The sequence below is a fragment of the Dasypus novemcinctus genome, chromosome 8 (genome assembly GCF_030445035.2).
Source record: "Dasypus novemcinctus isolate mDasNov1 chromosome 8, mDasNov1.1.hap2, whole genome shotgun sequence".
NCBI classification, from domain to species: Eukaryota; Metazoa; Chordata; class Mammalia; order Cingulata; family Dasypodidae; genus Dasypus; species Dasypus novemcinctus.
Window position 1 is genome coordinate 85,320,112 of NC_080680.1, and position 13,111 is coordinate 85,333,222.

Below are 13,111 nucleotides of genomic sequence, written 5' to 3' on the forward strand. Positions count from 1 at the left end.
GCTGTAGGATTCTAGATTCAATCTTGAGGCAGACCCAGAAGAGCAGTCAAGATACCTCTCTTGGGGGAGTGGATGGGGTTCAAGTGGTTGAGCACCTGCCTCCCACATCAGAGGTCCAGGGTTTGATTCCCAGTGCCTCCTAAAGAAAACAAACAGACAAAGAGCAGACAACAAGCAAAAAAAAAAAAAAAGCTTCTTTTGCACCAAAAGAAAACAGCACACTCACTAAAACTAGTTGTCAAGCAGATTCATAATAAGTTAGTTTGGGTTGTTTTAATTGGCCAGAGGAGTAAAATCCACCTGGCAGGGATGGACCAAACAGATGGGGATCCTATATGAAGCTACTGACACATTCAATTTAGAAAGAGAAGAAAACGTTATTACTCAGTGTTTCAAAGAGCCGCAACTTCACAGGATGCCTTCTCTGGTCCAGCCAGCTGGGGCTGCCTCACTCCTGGCTGGTGCTGCCGGCTTTGCAGGGCCCTGCTGGAGACTTTGTACCCTGGGTCCTTCCCGGTCCCTGGGCTTTCCTGTCTGCCCACTCCTTCAAGGGACTGAGGCTTCTCCACCGCCATCCTTACCTTGACCTGAGCGTGAAGCGACCTTACCAAGGAGGCCACTGGTCTCACTGGGCTCCTCCTTCCGGGGATTTCAGCATGTGGCCTGGGACACAGACATCTGCCCTGCCTGACCAGTTCTGTTTGTCCCTTGTCTAAGGGCCTTAGAGCAGGCCTTCATTCTCTCCAGGGTTGGTCTTCACTGCCATCCACAGGCCCATGGCTGCCTTAGCTAGAGCTCGGAGGAGAATCTCCCTTCCACAGTGCTGGAGGGTTTTCTAGGCTTGACTTCATTCATCACTGCCATTTTCTAAAAGCATTAGGCAGCGGGTCAGCGCTCACAGGTGAGCCAGACATCCCGTCAACAGGCTCTGGACAGCGCCCTCAAGCACCCGAATCTGAAATGACTCAACTGACGCAATATCTCCTGCATACCTGCCGCGTCCTGGGCCTGTGCAGGCACCATAGCAGCTACCTGGACAAGAGGCATGCTCCCTTTACATTTGTTTCCAAAGAATATGTTTTCAGGGAAGCAGACTTGGCCCAGTGGTTAGGGCATCCGTCTACCACATGGAAGGTCTGCGGTTCAAACCCCGGCCTCCTTGACCCGTGTGGAGCTGGCCCATGCGCAGTGCTGATGCGTGCAAGGAGTGCCCTGCCCCACAGGGGTATCCCTCGCGTAGGGGAGCCCCACGTGCAAGGAGTGCGCCCTGTAAGGAGAGCCGCCCAGCGCGAAAGAAAGTGCAGCCTGCCCAGGAATGACGCTACCCACACGGAGAGCTGACACAACAAGATGACACAACAAAAAGAAACACAGATTCCCGTGCTGCAGAAGCGGACGAAGATGACACAGCAAATAGAGCAGAGAACAGACAACCTGGGCGGGGGGGTGGAGGGAAAGGGAAGAGAAATAAATAAAAAATAAATCTTTAAAAAAAAAAAAGAATGTATTTTCAGGAGATCAATAAACAAACCAGAATACGTTACACAATTACCCTCCAGAGTGAAACCATCAAATGCCAATCTTCTTTCTACTGTTCACAAGTTGTTGAGTGCTACACGCCATGCACATAGAGGATCTCATTTCAGTTACCCTTTTAGGGTAGACATTATCATCCCATTTTAGAGATGTGAAAAATAAGGCTTGCGAGCTTGCGGAAGGTGACAAAGCTACTGAATGACTGAGCGGGATTCAAACCCCACCCCAAATCTCTGCTCACGCCAGCACAGCAGGCTGCCTCTCCAGGCCCTGGCCGTGAGCTCTGCACAGGGTTTTGTTCTGAAGACCAGGAGAGAGAATGAGCCCTGCCCAGGGGCTCCCACCAGCCAGGGCTGGAGGAGTCCACCTGGGCCTGGGGCTCTGGGGTCCCCCTCCTGGTTTGTCCCAGGGCACCTGATGTTTCTGGTTTTGCTGTATGAAAAAGTTACGATTTTTACAGCCACTGGGAAAATAGAACTGTGACTTCTTTTTATAGTGTATCTAGGTAGGTTTATGTACTCTTGACAGTTTCAAAATTGTTTTCCACTGGGCGATGGAAAGGGGGATGGATATGCCACCCTTATCCCCAGCTGAGTGTTTATGCTGGGCCACAGATGTGGGATAAATCAGTGTCCCTCCAGGGCTCAGTGTCCAATGCAGGAGACAGTCATCAAACAAAAAGTTCCAAGTCCTATGGCAAGGACTAAACCAAGTGCTGGGGAGCCCAAGGAGCAGCCCGCCTGGGGAGAGATGACCCTGACCCTCTGACCCCAGCTTCCCCCCCACACACGCAGAAGTGGGTTGCCTCTCTATACAGGATCGTGAGGGTGAAAGAACTTTGAAAGTAAGTCTCCCAGAAGGAGAGCTCAGCTTAAAGGGGCCTTCCATTCCCGGAGGGCAGAGGGCCTGGGGCAGGCTGGGAAAAGGGCTGCTGCAGGGTCGGGCAAAGCAAGCACCTGCCTCTCTTCGGAGTCTGACCAAGCTTTCTTAGCGTGTAATCTACTTAGAAGACACGAAAGCAGATCCTCTGGCTGCCCTGAAAGGTTCTGGGCCAAGCCAGGCAGGGGAGCCTCCCATGGGGGCTCCGCAGGGGTTCTCTGTCCACACCAAGGCCCAGCTGGACAGTCTGAAGCTCCAGGTGCCCCGGCGCCCCTCCTTTCACCCATTTCCCATTTTCCAGCGTGCATCCATCCAGGTCAGCACCGGCCTGAGGCCAAGCAGAGGGTCACCGCTAACTATATGCTAATGACAGCGGGGACCAATCAATCTCCCCCTAATCAGGCAATCAGTGTGCACTGCAGGTGTGTCAGAGCTCAGCCTGTGACTGAAGGAGAGGGAGGAGAGGGGGCAGAAAGCGGAAGGAAGAGGAAAGCGCAGGGAGGGAGAGGGAGAGAAGGGAAGGGTGGGGCAAGCAGCAGGCGCACACCCCACCCAGTCTGGTCTTGGCCTTAGTCTGTACTCCTAAGGCTCCCCTCCTCCCAGGCAAAGCTGGCTGCAAATTGAAAGAACTGCTCAGGAAAGAACCAAGGGAAAAAAAAAAAAAAAAGACAGCATCTTTTTAATCAAGGCTCAAAGCTGCAGCTGCTAATGAATTCAAGCTTCCCAGGAACCCCAGGGCAAGTCTGGGTGGAGAAAAGCCAAAGTCTCCCTCCCTCCCCTGCTCTCCCCGTGCCTGGCTGCCTCTGGGCAGTGGGGAGGGTGGGTTCTGGGAGAGGCCTTGGTGAGACCTTCAAACCCGGAGGGACCTTGAAGGTCTTCTGGCCCACCCCTCCTTTTAGAGAGGGGTGCCGGCGCTGCTCGCGGAAGAGCGCCTTTTCCCTGGCCCCTTCCGCACCCGGGGTCCTCCATAAGGCTCTCTCTCAGCCTTGCCTTAAGAGGGCTTGCTCGACAGATGAGCCAGTGGAGACTCAGAGAGGTTAAGTAATTTGCGCAAGGACACCCAGCCAACCAGTGACAACACAGACACTGGCGCACCTGTCTCTCCGCTCCCGTTTGCCTCTTCTCAGCACCGGCATGCGGCGGTGCCCTGCAAAATCTGAGAAGCCCTTCCTCTCCCACCTGTTCTCTTTGTTACCTCTGGAGCTGCCAGATCGGGATGCAAGATGAAAAGCTGGCCTGAGAAGGAACAGGGTAAATAATGCTGGATAAGGAATTCATGGCTTGGGAAACATATTCCCAGAACAGCTCATTTAAAAAGTTCTGCTAAGAGTTCTGTACAGTGGAAATTACACTCAAGGCTGTGCCTGTAAAGAGGAAAATGTGTCTCAATTGCTTCTCCACCATGCCTTCCTGGCTTGGTCTGTCCTGATCTGCCTCCTTGCACCCCACTCTCCTCCACTGCACACAAGTGCATGCACATACTCACAAAACCACAATCTCAGCTCCAGTTACAGCTCTGCTACGGATTGAACTGTGTTCCCCAAAAAGATGAGTTGAAGTCCTCATCCCCAGCACTTCAGAATCTAACCTTCTTTGGAAATACGGTCATTAGAGATGGAACTAGGCAAGTCATGATGAAGTCAAACTGTGCTAGGACCGACCCTAATCCAATTAGACTGGGGATTTTATAAAAAGAGGAAATTCGGGTACAGACAGAGAGACAGAGGAAGGGACATGGCCATGGTTCCAGGGGCCAGGCCATCGAGAAGGAAAGTGAGAGAGAAATGACATGTGTGTGGCATTGCCACTCCAGGAAGCCCCACGGTTCAGCTGGAAATGTAGCCTTCTGCTGATGGTCCTGTAATTACCAACAGCTCCAGAACACAGGTACTTATGATTCCATTTTACAGATAAGAAAACTGAAGCCTGGGCATGGGGTGGGGAAGAGCAAGTAGCTACTGAGGATCACACAGCCAGTGACTGACAAAACTTCACACTAAAGTCCCCTAAAATGATTGGCCTGAGAGCAATGCTGCCTCTCTATGACACCAGTGCAGCTGCTCATTAACTTCCTTCTCTCCACTCTCTGGTCTGCCTTATAACTTTATCCTACGACGAGGAAGGAAGGGCCTTGGCCCTCTGCAAATGTAACCCTAGCTGGTTCAAGGTCACCAGGTCTGAGTGACCATGGGGTGTCCTTTGGTTCTCAGCTGTCAGAGTGGTGCCCGTATGAACCCTAGCCTGGAAACAAATCTGCTTCCCAGGGACAGCAGGGCACAGAACGTACCGATGCGCCAGTAGCTGTGTCTGCTGATCACGGAATCGTAGCTTCTTGGGCTGTGTATATTCAGGGTAGGTTGGTTTCTATAGCAAACAGTTCTTCAGATTTCAATGCCTCGACACAATAAAGGTTTCCTTCTTGGTTATGTCACGGTCCAATGCAGGTTACTGGAAGAGGAGAGAACCATTCAGGGACCCAGGTTTCTTATCAGCTAGTGGCTCCACCATCCCCTAGAGCAGGAGTCAGCAAATGTCCTGTAAAGGACCAGATAGTGAATATTTTAACCTTTGTGGGTCATGTTCTCTCTGTCACAACTACTCAACTCTGCCATTGTAGCATGAAAGCAGTCATAGACAATATAAAAGCCTACATTTCAATAAAACTTTATTTGCAAAAAGAGTTGGAGGATTGGATTTGGCTTAGCGGCTGTAGTTTTCTAACCCCTGCCTTAGGGATATAGAGTCCTGCATCTGACCTTGGAGTAAAGAGCTGGGGGTGACTGTGCAGGAGGCTTTGGGGGCCAGGCCTAGGAGTGATGTACATCGCTCCCACCCCCACCCCATTGGCCAGAACTCAACGACAGGGCCCATTTTGCTGCAAAGGGAGCTGGGAAATGTAGTTCCCCTTTGTGCCCAGAGAAACACAGGCTATGGGAGGCTCTGACTAGCCATCTGCTTCACCCTCCTCTGGTCCATACTAGAGTCATTCCCAGATTGGAGACCTCGTCGTCACTCTTTGGAAGCTTGACTCTGAGAATCTTCTCCACCACTTGCTGCCTGGTCTGATGGCCCCTGAAACTCTTCCTCTGGTTTAAAGATAGAGTTCTGGGAGGGCTGGACATCCCCCAGTGAAAGAGTGACTCCACCCAAGGCCCTCCAAGGTAACCACTAGCCTCTGGTAGGTGTGGGGCCAAAATGATTGTAGGAATCTGCTGCCCTTATCTCCAGAAAAACAGCTCACCTTATGGCCAGCTTATTTATTCAACAGTTATGGGGCCCTTGAGATGTAACCATAAACAAGACCTACCTGGCCCCTGCCCTCATTCACCCAAAGAGCTCTGTTCTTTTTGTTTTTGCTCCTTTTATTAACCCTTGGTGTGTGCGAGCAAGTGGACTAAGGACTACATTCCCTTCTTCTCTTTTCATCTCCCCAGCAGTCCTGTGAGGAAAGTCTTTGTGGTAGATTGCAAAAATGGGACTAGTGCTCTCTCCCTCCCTAGACCCATACTCTACCGTATGACTCACTCTGAACTGAAGCAAGCAGAGACTCAAAAATCACTCGTGTGATTGGACTTACTCTCACTCTTGCACCTCTGTTATCACCATGAGAATATGAATAGGCTAACCTGATAGAGAAGAAAAGACACATGAAACTTAGCCGAGTTGCAGAGTCACCCCAGTCAACAGCCAGCTGACCCACAGACATGTGAGCAAGCCTAGCAAAGACCTGAAAATTTGCAACACCTGTGACCCCCAGCTAACTCCAGATGAGTGAAAAATAAATTCTTACTTGTTGCATGCCACTAAGATTTGGGGAGTCACTTTTTATGCAGTATCTTTGTGGTAAGAGAAAACTAATACAATCTTGTTCTCTCCATTTTGAAGATGGGGGGAAAAAACTGAGAAGAGGAGATATTAATAGCCTGTACAAGGTCTTTCAGTTGGTAAGTGGCAGAGCATGGATTTGCCTCTTTGTCTCTTTCAACCACTGCTCTGTGCACTAGAGCATAATATCCATGGAGGGCCAAAGCTTTTGTCCAAAGGCTTAACAACTGCTCCACCCCCAGCAATCATAATGGTGTTGGCATATAGTAGGCACCAATAGTTGTTGAGTGAGTAAAAGAATCCTACTTTTGAGGGGTAGCCACTGAAAAGTCCTTCTTATGCTCAGGAGGTTCATGGGGGGGCACTGACTATCCCACAGTGGAGAGAAAAGGAAGCCACTGACCCAGCCCTCAGAATTCTCTCCATTCAGGAAACAGATGTGGCTCAAGCAATTAAGCTCCTTCCTACCACATCAGAGGTCCCAGGTTCGGTTCCCAGTGCCTCCTAAAAAGAAAACCAGCACACAACAAACGGACACAGCAAATGCAAACAATGAGGGGGTGGGGGAGAATAAATAAATAAATCTTTAAAAAAAATTCTCCCCTATCATCAGGAGCCTGAAATCAAGGAAGGCACTGGGAACATGTCACCATTCAATCATGCCCTTTGTTTTCTAGCAGACCCAGGGCAAGCAGGGATGGAATCAAAGGATGAGGAGAGAAAGGCTCTTTGAAAATCACTAGGCTTTTTGACGTGATGAGAACACCTTTATGAAGCTGCAGAGAAGAGGGTACAGGGTGCAGCTTGGTAAGAGGAGCAGGCTCAGAGCAGGGAAGCTGCTGCCTGTTACAGGACAAGATGAGATGAGCTAAGAACAAGGAGCTGCCTAGAGAGACAACTTGGGGAATAGTGGAAGAAAGAGAAGCTTGACCAGGCCCCATCTCAAGTCATTCTATTGTACATGTACAAATCATTCACCCCAACCTTGTAACTACTCCTGGAGCTCCTCAGAAAGACCCTGCTCTCCCCAGCATTAGCTCTGAGAGCTGTTCGGAGGAAACATTCTCTCATTGGCTGGAGTTTTTCACACACACGCACACATCCAAGAAAGAATTGATTTTCACTTATCTTGTTTTCCCCATCATGAACCCATGCTCTGATAACCTTATGATTCCATCATGTTTCTGTGCTTGTTCTTTGTCAGCACTGATGTATTTCTGATTGAAAAGAAATAAAGAAATGTATAGGCATGCATGTGCACCCACCACTACACAAACCTGCATGTGCATGTACAGGAAGCCCATCCTGATGGAGTGGCTTGGCTTGCTGAATGATCTGATGTTATTCAACAGGCTGATAAAGCAAAGCAGCAACTCAGGTAGGGGGTGTCTAAGGTTCACCATCTCCAGAAAACTCCAGAACACCAGCCCTAAATGTTCCTCCTGTGTCTCCAGGAGTCCATGCAATTTTTAGAATCCTCCAGGGTCTTTTTGAAAGCACAGAAGCTGATGGACACCTATTGGCTGTACCCCAAGGAGAGACATAAGATTTACCAAGAGGCCTTTTCTAATTCTTTCTCTAAGAACCTCTATCACAGTCTGACTTGTGCCAGAGTTTGTTGTATTTGTGACAATACAATCTAGAACTCATCATAATGCATAGTGCAAGTCATGTAGTGGTACTCAATAAATATTTGCAGAAATTAATGAAATTTCTAAGTAATGAGAATGTTCTTAGAGGCAAGGGGAAACTGCAGTGCTCTCCTGGCCATCCACTTCAAAAACCTAGTTACCCTCAGTTCTTCTAGCTTTGGTTCTTTGGGACACGGTTTTGCCATAAGTAAACAGTAGATCTGGAAATAGCAGAAGCTGAACTGGTTTCAGTGTGTGTATTTCGTGGGTCATGCTATGAATCAGATGGACGGTGGTTAAGAGCTAAACTCTGAGGTCAGACAAACCTTCATTTGAACCCTGGCTCTACTGTGTGACTTTGCATTGGTCACTTAACCTGTCTGAGTCTCTATTATAATGGTGATAATAATAAGACCTTTTCACAGTTTTCAGTGAGACAAAGCATGAAAAGTGCCAGCACAGCCCTTGACACGGCATTAGTGCTCATTCATTCATGGTGGTTGGTGGTAGTGTCAATGCTGCTGATAGTCACATCCAGTCCAGGCTTGGCTCTGCTGGAAGGAGGTAAGGGAGAGCAAGAACCATACCCTCTGAGAGGTCACAGCTGGGTGAGGAGAAAGGAAAGCTCATGGGGAACAGTTAGAGAATCGTTGCTGGCTAAACGTGGCTCTAAGTCCAGTAGGAGGTCAAAGGAGCGAAAGGGAAGATGAGCTCTCTGGAGAGACTGGATATGGGCCTTGAAAGCAGTGGAGCATGGTGCAGATGATGGGATGAGGCATTCTGGAGGGCAGGTGTAAGGGGAAGGTCTGGGGCAGGGAGGAACAATGTGTGCAGTGACCAGCAAAAAAGTGCCTGGCAAAAGAGATGAGTGTGAGTGTGGGTCTTAGGTTTGGAGACCCAGGACTGGTTTGTATTTCACCATAAGGTGACCTCAGGAGAACAGGAGGTGGGGAAGAGTTGCCCATGTTTCCCACAGGACAGTTAATTGATTGGTGACTGCGATAATGTGATGATGTTTTCACATTATCTCAGTCACCAGCCCCTAGCAATCTAGCAGTGGTTGTGCCTGACCGTCAGCCTTTGCCTCGTTACCTCTCACTCTCTGCACACCAGCCCACCTGCCTTCTTTCTCCTCTGGTTCAGAATTCCTCAAAGAAGGTAGAGAGTCTTCAGATTCAACTGAGCCCAGGCATAGGCAGGACAGCTGAGATCCCAGCCAGACATGGTGGTTCAGCACCATGGAGAGCATCAACGGCCCTGGACACAGATGCAACTTCAGGCTCAAAATGCCCATGATTTCCATGATCTCGTGAACAGTGCCGCCGCCTCCAGGAGCTGGTTACTGCTCTCCTGCTGGGTCCACTCTCCAATCTCCTCCACCTCTGGCTTTGTTTTCTGTTTTATCTCAGACTTCGGAAAACCCAATTCTCAGTCTTTCAAGAGGCCAGCTGATAAACCTGCCTCATTCATTTCACATGTTTTGACATGAGGTTTGGGCTTATACCCAAATGAGAGTGGACCACAGAGGACCTCTCCGGTATCAAGCTAATGTGGATTTTCACCAAGGTATCCTGGAGTCTTCTGGGTGCCTGCTCCAGAGAAGACATGAATAAAGTGAATGCCTGACACCTAGTTGCACCTTTCCAATTGCTCCCCCCGCCCCCATAAGTCACCACTTAATCCTTAAAAAAAGTTACTATTCAGTGTGTACTGATTTTTATACAAGCCCCTAAGGAGGCACTTGATGTACACAATTGCATTAATACTGTAAACCCTCCCTGAGAGGCAGTCCTGTGATTCTGTATACTTGACAAGTATGCTCAGAGAGATGAAACCACATTCCCTAAGCCACACAGCTAATAAGTAGCAGAGCCAGGACTATTCTCCAGTTTTCTGACTCCTGAGCCCTTGATCATTCCTCCCCTCCCTCTCTATAGGACCAACCTCAGAAGGTTCTATCAGTTCGAATTGCCATTTTTATAGGTCAACAAAGGATTGAATATCAGAAATGTCATATGGCTCAACCTAATATTTTCTTCTTTGAGAGTTTCTCTTCCATGGCCAGGTATCTGCTTCCTCACATAGATTCCAGGCTGCTAGACCTGGCCGGTAGTGACCTTCCCCACCCTGGGCAGACTGCAAAGAGCTTCCCCTCAGCAGGAACTGTCTGCTCACGGGTGGCCCTGCTGAACCAGCCCAGACCCTGTGACCCTTGCAGCAGCTAATGAACACAGGTCGCAAAGAGAAAAGCAGCTTTGTGAAATATTCTTTGATCTGGGAGGCTGCCCGGTGTGAGCATGCGGTTTCATCAGAACGTTGATGGAGGGGAATTAATCATGAACCTTGGGAGAGCTCAGTGGAGTCGCCAGTGATGGGGAGGGGTGAGGAGGTAGTGGGCTTTGCATATCAGCAATCAATGCTGGCAAGAATTCCGTGAATATCAATGGTGCAAACATGGTCTGGAGGCTGGATGTGGACACCAGAAAGCAAGTAAGGCTAGGCTGAGCATGCAGTGCATGGTCAAATAACACAGCAGCCTCTGCAGCTGGAGAAAAGAACAGCTGCTGACTTTCATTCATGCATCCATTCATTCAATCAGTATTTATTGAGCTTCTCCATTGTGCTGGAACATATCCTGGCCACTGGGAATTTTGCAGTGATGAAAAAGACATGCTCCTTTCTTCATGGACGGAATTGCAAAGATTTAGAATCAAGCTCAAGGATTTTGAGCCTGTTTACAACTTCTTGAGTTTCTCCCCCCTCTCCTGACCTCTATCGTGTATGACCATTATCATTTATTGAGCATTTACTATGTACCAGGCACTATGTAATTCTCTCAATAAATCCTCACAATACACTTTAGAGGTATACACCATTATTCTCTTATTATGTGTAAGGTTAAGAGGCTTACCCAAGGTCCTAGAGATTCAAACCCAGGTGAGTCTGAATCCAAACCGTACTCTTTTAACCACTCTGACATAGTGTTTCTTTAATGGAAAATAATGTTTTTGTATATTGACAAGGCTCTCCAATTCTCTTATTCTGCCCATTTCCCCATCCTTACCACTTCCATCTCACAGTCCTGATGCAAGTTCCTCTGGGCCCTCCTTAATCCCTACTGTCCTCTCACTTGCTGTTAAGCTGAAGGATAATTAAGCAAAATGAAAAGACTCAAAGGAAAACTGAAGTTCTTTAAAGACAATGAGAAGAGGGAAGCAAACTTGGCCCAGTGGTTAGGGCGTCCGTCTACCACACGGGAGGTCCGTGGTTCAAACCCCAGGCCTCCTTGACCCGCGTGGAGCTGGCCCATGTGCAGTGCTGATGTGCGCAAGGAGTGCCCTGCCATGCAGGGGTGTCGCCACGCAGGGGTGTCCCCGCGTAGGGGAGCCCCACACACAAGGAGTGCGCCCCGTAAGGGGAGCCGCCCAGTGCAAAAGAAAGTGGAGCCTGCCCAGGAATGGCGCTGCACACACAGAGAGCTGACACAACAAGATGATGCAGCAAAAAGAAACACAGATTCCCGTGTCGCTGACAACAACAGAAGCAGACAAAAAGAACACACAGCAAATGGACACAGAGAACAGACAACTGGGGCGGGGGGTGGGGGGAAGAGGAGAGAAATAAATAAAAATAAAAATCTTTAAAAAAAAAAAAAAGACAATGAGAAGAAACCTCTGATGGCTAAGCATGTGGAAGTGACTCCAGCCAAATGTACCCTCTCCTTGGCACCCTGGTAAGCATCTCAGGACCTCCACCAATGCCCCCCAAAGTGTCCTGAGGACTTGCCTCAGATGCAGCTGCATGAACCTTTGACATGTCACTGCATGATGTTGGGAGGGGAGGAGTGCAAGGGACAGGAAGAGCACTGGGCTGTGATGCAGCCACACTGTGTGAACTTCAGCCAGGCCCTTGGTCTCTTGGCCTTGGCCTTGTTCTGTCCAACTGTAAATGAAGGAGACAAACCAGCTGGCCTATAGGACCCTTCCAGCTGTGGCTGCCTAGGGGACCTCCTGGCTGCTTCTCACCCTGGGACCAAAATGTCACAGCACCAGGCAGGTGTGACCCCAGGTGTGCCCTTTCTCACCTCCTCCCTCCAGGCTTTCCAATGGCCTGCCAGCCCCATTATTCATTCTACAGATAGTTACAATGTGCATTCCCTGGCTGGACACCGTGGCTGCAGCAAGTAACTGTTCAATCCAGTTATTGCTCTCATAGACCAGAAAGTCTGTCTAGGAAGACAGACATCAAACAGATAATTACATAAATAACTAATTATTTCCAATAGTGATGAATTCTATAAGGACAGGCCATGGGTGCAGCTAGGATGTATATCCACAGCTCTGCCCTGGTCAGCCATGGCTCCCTTAAGGAAGTGATCTTTGAGCAGAGAACTGAAGGTCCTGGAAGAGTTAGTAGCAGAAAGCATTCCAGACTGAGGAAATAGCAGTGCAAAGACCTGAGACATGAAGGAGGACCTGAAGGACAGGCACACTGAGAGGGAGGAGACGATGCCAGATGTGTCCAGAAAGGTGGGTAGAGGTGGACCCCCAAGCTCTCTTGGGCTATGCTGAGGCACTGAGCCTTCCTGCCAAGAGAAGAGGGGTGATTTTTCAAGCCAGGTATCCAATAGATTCAACCCTGCAGGTTCTGAATCTTCCTGGTCTCTGCCCTTTGCACACACAAGGTGCAGGATAAATAGCAGTTGATGAGTTGTGTCTTGTGTGTCTGGGGCAATGCAGCTGGCCTTGGGTGTGGGGTGCACCCCGCCTCCAGGACAGTGCCTGCTTCACTGTGAGCTGCAGCTTTGCTTCTCCCTTTCAGACTCCTTGCCAGGAAGCCCCCTCCCTACCCCTGCTTCCATCCTGGGTCCTTGTCCATGTTAGACAACCCCCCAAGCTCCTGGCCCTATCTACACCCGCCCCCTCCCGAATTCCTGTCCCTCAAGCTAATCATTTTAACAGGGAACCTTTTTTCCTTTGGTCAGCCTCAGACTGAATTAAAACAGCATTGCCACGGAGCCATGTCAGATGTGCCCAAGGAACTCTGAGTCTCGGGTGACTTCATTAGCTCCAGTGCCTTGAGTCATTCGAGCCACAGTGCTTTCTTGTCCCGTCCCCCTCCCTCCCGCAGAGGGGGCCTCATTAGCTGGGAAATATGAACCACTTAGTAGTTCCATTAACTCAGCTCTTCCAACATGTTTCATCTCTGCCTTTCTCTCTGCTCTGCCCTTTCACCTGTGT